The following is a 7,690-nucleotide window of genomic DNA, read 5'->3' as shown; positions in this document are numbered from 1 at the left end:
TGAGGAATCAGGGGTGGAAAGGAGAAGTGTGCTGTCACAGTATGGGGAGAGCAATTAGAGTCACATAACAATGTATGTATAAATTTTCATACAGGGAAAAAAAAAAGATGTGGCAGTCTGCTTCCATAGGGCTTCATAGCCTTGGAAACCCTATGGGGTGGCCAGGAGTCCGAATCGACTAGACAGCAATGGGTTGGGTTTTGTTTGGTTTTGGCACCCGAAGGAAAGGAAACAACGATGCATTTGCAACTACCAAAAAAAAAAACAACTCTACCATTCTGTACTGATGCATAATAAATGTTATAAATGCCTGTGTTTTGGTAAACAAAAGGGTTATCATTCTGCCTGCAGGCAGCCCTTTTTGGGCTTGCAGGAATAAACCTGTGCTTGCTTCAATCTTTGACTTTTCTAGCTGCCGAGACTGGAGAAGCCAAAACTGCTCAGCAGCCATCAGTCAGTTGCTAGAGGAACAAGTACAAACTTAAGCTTCAACATAATAGGGACTTGACATTTCAACCCTCTCCATTCCTCTAATCCTAATGTTCCCCACATCCCTCTGCAAACTCACCGCATCAGTTCATCTTGGCATAATTATTATTTCTTAAACAAGCAGAGCCCATTCCCACCTCCATACCTTGGTTTACAATCTCCTATGCCTGGAACCTCCCCCTTCTGCTGCTTCACCATACTCCTAAGCCATCCCCTTCTTTTATGCTCAGTTCCAGCTCCTATAAGCACATCTGTCCATATACTATTCATTTAGCATTAGCAATATGCTATCTTCTACTGTTCTAATATTCATCTCTTAACATATCCTGTCTCCCCAATGAAAATTAATTTCCTTGAGGTCAAGGACCCTGCTGTAAACCCACAGATCCCTAAGACTAATCAAATTGCGTTGTGAAGAGCAAAGACACCCCGTCCCTGGAGTTAGAGGTGATGTAATGGGTTCTGCCTGTTTTAATAGTGTTGGCACACAGGTTAAGTGCTAGGCTGCTAACCAAAAGGTCAGCAGTTCAAACTCACCAGCCACTCCACAGGAGAAAAGATGTGGCAGTGTGCTTCTGTAAAGATTACAGCCTTGGAAACCCTATGGGGCAGTTCTACTGTGTCCTATAGGGTTGCTATGAGTTGGAATTGACTTGACGGCTATAGGTAACCAAAAAAAAAAAAAACTAAACCCATTGCCCTCGAGTCAACAATATTACTGACTTTGATAAACAGCCAAAAGTTGCACAACATAGGTGAAGGGAAGGACAGCACACACTACAGGGGAAGCCAGCACAACTGGACTAAACCAAAGCTAAGAAGTTTCCTCAATACAATTAACTTTGAGAGACAGAGTGGCACGGATGCAGGGTCTGGGGACCATGTTTTCATGGTCAATTGGCATAACAAACCTTATTAAGAAAATGTTCTGCACCCTACTTTGGTGAGTGGCGTCTAGGGTCTTAAAAGCTTGCAAGCAGCCATCTAAGATGCATTAATTGGTCCCAACCACTTGGAGTAAAGGAGAACGAAGAACACCAAAGACACAAGGAAAGTATTGGCCCAAGAGACAGAATGGGCCCCATAAACCAGAGACTTCATCAGCCTGAGACTAGAAGAACTATATGGTGCCCAGCTACTACCAATGAACGTCCTGACAGGGAACACAACAGAGGGTCCCTGATGGGGCAGGAGAAGGATGGGATGCAGAACTCAGATTCTAGTAAGAAGACCAGACTTAATGGTCTAAGACTGCAGGCACCCCAAAAGCATGGCCCCTGGTCTCTCCATCACCCCAGAACTAAAACAATTTCTGAGGCCAACTCTTCAGACAGGGATTGGACTGGACTGTGGGTCATAAAGTGATACTTGTGAAAAATGTGCCTCTTAGACAAGTAGATACAAGAGACCAAAGGGGCGGCTTCTGTCCAGAGGTGAGATGGGAAGGCAGAGAGAGTTAGGAGCTGGTTGAATGTTCATGGGGAATCCGGGGTTGAGGGGAGGAGTGTGCTGTGGCAGAATGGGGTGAGCAATTAGTTTCTCATAACAATGTATTAAAAAAAAATTTTGTATGGGAGACTACCTTGAAATGTAAACTTCATTTAATTACAATTAAAAAAAAAAACAGTTGCACAACATGATCTAGATCTAGTTTGGCCATTGCTACCTGGCAACTTTTACAGTATTAACTGAACAAGAAATCACTTCAACGATATTTTTAAAGAATCAAGCTGCCTAAAAATGCTTTGGAACCACATGCTAATTAGAAGGCCCAGTTCCCCACTAATTGGGTGGCTTGAACAAATGAAATGGTCAGGGCAGTTCTTACCTACCTGCAGTCACAGGAGAGACTTTCTAAGAAAATGGCATGGGTTAAGGGCCAGTTCTGTCACTTCTTTGTGGTGTTACCTTGGGAACAATGGGAACTGCCTCCGAATTTCCTCAGGTAAAACGAAGTCAGGAATATTGACCTCAGGGGGTTCATAGGAAGGATAAACAGGATCACCAAAAACAAAAACCCAAACCCACTGCCATCGAGTCAATTCTGACTCATAGCAACCCTATTGGACAGAGTAGAACTGCCCCATAGTTTTCAAGTCTGCCACATTTTTCTTCTGTGAAGCAGCTGGTGGGTTCGAACCGGTGACCTCTCGGTTAGCAGCCAAACACTCAATCCTGGAGCCACCGGCACTCCTTGTAAACAGGGTCATAGATGTAAGACTGTGTCCCTGGTCTATTGTTAGCGCTCAACGAGTGCTGGCTCTCCATTTGTCTCTGACCAAAATCAGCCCCATCTTGCATTTCTCTACCCTCCATGCCACTTGCTATAACAATCTGATAAATCAGAGCTCTGATGATGTACCTCCCAGGTTCAAAACCTTCCAACAGCTCTCCAAAATTCCTTAAAACGATCTAGAGCACTTCTGTTGCAGTGCTCTCCTAGCCCCATCTCCCCTGCTAAAATGTAAACCCATTAAGCCACAGTTTCCAAAAGGCCTCTCTTTCTTCATCGTTCTAGTCATTCCTCCCCCGTTAACCCTGGGCAGACTGTGGACCTCTTAGGATTCGGACCGCATCTAAATTATATGAAGAGTCCCTAGGCGGTGTGAATAGTTAAAGCACTTGGCTGCTAACTGAAAGGCTGGAGGTTAGAGTATGCCCAGAGGTGCCTCAAAAGAAAGGCCTGGCAATCTACTGCCAATAAGTTAGCCATTGAAAACCCTATGGAGCACAGTTCTACTCTGACACCCGTGGGGTCGCCATGAATCAAGTTGATGGAACTGTTTTTTTACTGGTTTTAAACAATGAGGTTAGTTGGATATGGTTCTAACCTGTCCACTAAAAGATAAACTTCTTCGCTGCAGGGTGTTTGTCATGGATTGAATTATGTCCCCCCAAAAATGTATGTATCAACTTGGCTGGGCCATGATTCCTAGTATTATGTGGTTGTCCTCCATTTCTGTGACTGTAATTTTATGTTAAAGAAGATTAGGGTGGGATTGCAACACGCTTACTAAAGGCACATCCCTGATCCAATGTAAAGTGAGTTTCCCTGGAGTGTGGGCTGCACCACCTTTTTATCTTATAAGAGATAAAAGGAAAGGGAAGCAGGCAGAGAGTTGGGGACCTCATATCACCAAGGAAGCAGCACTGGGAGCAGAGCGTTCTTTGGACCTGGGGTTCCTGTGTGGAGAGGCGCCTAGTCCAGGGGAAGATTGACGACAAGGACCTTCCTCCAGAGCTGACAGAGAAAGCCTTCCGCTGGAGCTGATGCCCTGTATTTGGACTTGTACCCTACTAGACTGTGAGAGAATAAATTTCTCTTTGTTAAAACCATCCACTTGTGGTATTTCTGTTATAGCAGCACTAGATGACTAAGACAGTGTTTTAGTCATGATTGTATTTGCTATAGCGCACAATACCTCATGCAAAGCAATAGTGATAAGAGCTAACGTTTATTCAGCACTGACTATATGATTGACGCTATCCTAAGTGCCTTACATGTGCATATGAACCCATTAAATCCTCACAATAATCCTATGATGTGGGTACTATTATTCTCCCCATTTTATAAACGAAGAAGCTGAGATCCAAAGAGGTTAAGTTACCTGTCCAAAATCATACTGCTGGGAAGTAACAGAGCCAAGTAGTCAGGCCGGAGAACCCACATTCTTAAGCATGATGCTACAATCAACATTCAACCAACTATATGACCTCATTTATGTAAAAGAGCTTTAAAAACTGGGAAAGACTATAAACGACAATGAAACCAACAATTCCAAACAAAATAGGTCTCTGGTAGCTCTAAGCAAGGGTGGTGGCAGCAGTGCGTGAAGGTTTAGTTTATAATCAGACCGGAGTCTGGACCCAGCTCTGTCACTTTCTAGGTGACTGACTTTGGACAAGTCACTTAATCTTTTCAGCCATCAGACTCTGCATCTGAAAGACGGTTACTACTTTTAAGGATGGTTGTGCGAGGGCATTGGTAAAGCACCAAGAACATGCCTGCCACACAGCAGGTGGTCAAGAAATGTTGGCTCCAAAACCAGAGTGAAATTGGGAAACCCAGGGAACTTGCTTTGCTAAATTACTAAACAACAATTACAAAACAGTGACCATAAAAACAGTTTTTTATTGCTTTCAACAATATACTAAAATGACTTTACTAATTTTCTTAACACCCCTAAAGCTATAAAACAGTCAAATAACATAATTATCTCTAATGTGGGACAAAAAGGTAGAGAGTCCTGCCTCTGGGCATAAACTGAAGAATCTTTAGCTCACTAAAGTAAATACAAAGAAAATATAAAAAGTAAACACTAGGTGTAAGAGAGTTTCCAGTGAACTGCTGAGAAATGTGGGCGTATCCAAATGCATGAGGGTTCTTGAAAGCATGCCTTAGGGGAAAGGGCTGAAGAGGGTAGGGATGTTTAATCTGGTAAAGAGAACCCTGGAACCAGGGTTGTTGAAGAATCAAGTTTATTTAAGTACAGAGAGCAAATGAGGTACAACAACAGGTGGATACTCATGGCAGGCAGATTTCAGCTCAAGTTCTAGGAAGCAGGGCTTGGCTTCCTGGAGTCTACCCATGGGATAAGACCCCAGCCATGAGATAAGTGGCAGAGGGAATGAATTCCCACCCTGCCAAGGAGCCCTGGTGGCAACGGGTAAGCGCTCAGCCACTAAAAAGGTCGGCAGTTATAACCTGCCCAGCAGCTCAGTGGAAGAAAAGACCTGGCGATCTGCTCCCGTTAAAGATTTCAGGCTAGGAAACCCTATGGGGCAGATCTACTGTCATACGGGGTCGCTATGAGTCGGAATTGACTCGACGGCACACAACAGCACAATAACAACAACCGGGAAGTCTGACCAACTCTGAGGTCCCTTCCTAACTTTCCAGAAGGGCCGAGGAAGCGAGGACAGGGAGACACTCTGCTCAGAATGAGACTGGGCCTGTATTTTAACAATCATTTTTTGATGGGTGGGGAGAGCTGACATGTAATCACTGGGCAAAGGGGGGGTTAGACATCTCATAGGAAAGGTGACATCTCTGCAAAATGCGTGCAGAGACGCAAGACTCATGGCGCGCTTGCTGACGCGGCTCTCCGACTCCGCGCAGGGGGCTAGCTCCGTCAAAGAAGCTTCTAGACCAGCCCCCAGACCTCCTACAGAGCGGAGTCCCGCTCAGTCGGTGGCCGGGAGGGAAGTCAGGGTCGGCCCGCGATGAAGGACCCAGGAAGGCCAGCCCGGGGGAGGGAAAGACGCGCGAGCCAGGGACGTGGAGCCGGCTCAGGCGATCGCCCGGGGCCCGTTAGGAGAAGCCTCGCCAGCGCCCAAGGTCGCCCGGACCCCCAAGACCTCCGCGGCGGGCGCACTCACCAGCCTGCTGCCTCGCAGCAGCCGAACTGCTGCGCCCACCATGCTTGCAGCAAGCCAGTGCAGCCTCTAACGCCCCTGCAAAGCTCCTCGACTACGTCTTCACGTCGCGTGCCACCCACTCCAGACGCACGCCTCACACACAGCCACAGTAACCCCGCTCTTGGCGTGGCTACGCAACCCCAAGAGAAACAGAAGACCCCGCCTCCTCTTTCGCCCTACGCCCTGCTCACGCGAGACTTGGGAAAGGCAAAGGGGTGGGAAGTGAGCTGAGACCCAACAAACATGGCGGCGGCTGCGACGGTGACGAAGACGGCGGCGGCGGCGGCTGCAGCGGCGCTGAACAAGGCGGTGGGGGTTACTCGGTGCGGATTTCAGGAGGTAGGTAGCAGGCTGTCAACTCGGACAGCGATGACGCTGGTGCGCAGGGCGGTTAAGAAGGAACGGCGGTAGCCAAGAGCCCGGTTCGCGGCGGGCCAGCTGACCGCGCCCGGGACTTCAGCCCCATAGGAGGAGCGGGCGTGGTCCGTCGGTCGGCGGGTCACGACCCGGGACCTTCCTGGACCGAGCGCAGAGGGCTGTGGAGGCTGCGGCCGTGGGAGCCCCGAGGAAAGGGCGCATGAGGTGCTCCTTGTTGGCGCCGTCGGGCAGGGGCTTGGAGGCTCCGGGGTGGGGGACTACTGTCTCTTGCTCTAACAGGTGGTTATGCGGGAGGCGCCTCGAGGTTTGCGTTTTCACGGGGTCCGAGAGGCTGGGGGCCAGCCAGGCGCGGGTCTCCTAGGTGTTGCAGATCCAGTTGAGGTTGCCGCCCCAACGCGGGTCCGGGGCTGCTTGTTGGGAGAAGGAGTTTTAAAACCTCCGACTTTTACCTGATGATCCTGCCCTGATCCGTTTCTACTGCATGTGCACTCTAATTTGGGGAAGATGTCAGGTGTGGGGAGGACTTTGCAGCAAAGAACTATTCAGGTTCATACAGGGTTTAAGTGTCCTGATAAACTGTTTGGAGTGCGAGTGGCCAAGCCGTGCACCTAGGAAGTGCTCGATGACTATGTCGATCTGAACTGACGTTAAAGTGGTTCCAGCTGCCGCTAGGCACATGGATCATTTAGTGTCTCCTTAATGTGCTCTTCGGAACCCGAAAGAGGAGTGACAAACGGGACAAGAAACAAAGGAGCTTTAAATCGTAAGCTATAAGGAAACTCTGTTTAGAAGAAACAGAACTTCTTGAAACCATTTTATTGACGTCCTGCACTAACAATGTCTAAATGCTGTTTTGTTTTGATTTGTGTTAACACAGCTAGAGATTAATATATTCTTGGGAGATTGTTAACAGTGAATGGAGATGTTTGGTGTGTTTTTTCCCTAGGGGTCCAGGGTGTTTCCTAGAAAACCATAAATGTTTTGGATTGTGATAGGGCAGTAAAGATGAGTATCAGATGTACCGTTATTCGTTTTTTTTTTTTTTTTTTTTTAAACCTTGTTCCACAGATGTTTCCCTTTGGGTTAAAACCTACAGGGCTAGTGCATTGTTTTTCTGCAACTATAGCTGTTTTAGCAGTACTAAGCCTGACCCTTTTATAAGTGTACTGTGAATAAATGAAATTAATAATTTAAAATTAGAATGCACAAAAACTAACTCAAAATGGATCAAAGACCTAAATATAAAATCTAAAACAATAAAGATCATGGAAGAAAAAATAGGGACAACACTAGGAACCCTAATACCTGACATAAACAGAATACAAAACATTACCAGCAATGCACAAACAGCAGAAGAGAAACTAGCTAACTGGGAGCTCCTAAAAATCTCCTAAAAATGCTCATC

The 7,690-nt window shown here is 46.9% G+C and overlaps 1 protein-coding gene across 2 annotated transcripts in view; it reads left to right on the top strand.

Moving 5' to 3' along the window:
- The first annotated feature begins 6,128 nt into the window (after window positions 1–6,128).
- IKZF5 (IKAROS family zinc finger 5) overlaps window positions 6,129–7,690 on the top strand; it is a 16,327-nt gene continuing 14,765 nt past the window's right edge. For both annotated transcript variants that reach the window (XM_023730041.1, XM_023730040.1), the window contains exon 1: window positions 6,129–6,246. The gene's annotated coding sequence lies outside the window, so the exon portion shown is untranslated. The remainder of the gene's footprint in view (window positions 6,247–7,690) is intronic.

This window comes from Trichechus manatus, unplaced genomic scaffold (assembly GCF_000243295.1).
Source record: "Trichechus manatus latirostris isolate Lorelei unplaced genomic scaffold, TriManLat1.0 scaffold00031, whole genome shotgun sequence".
Classification (NCBI taxonomy): Eukaryota; Metazoa; Chordata; class Mammalia; order Sirenia; family Trichechidae; genus Trichechus; species Trichechus manatus.
The sequence above is the reverse complement of the archived record's forward strand: the minus strand, read 5'-3'. Positions and strand labels throughout refer to the sequence as shown.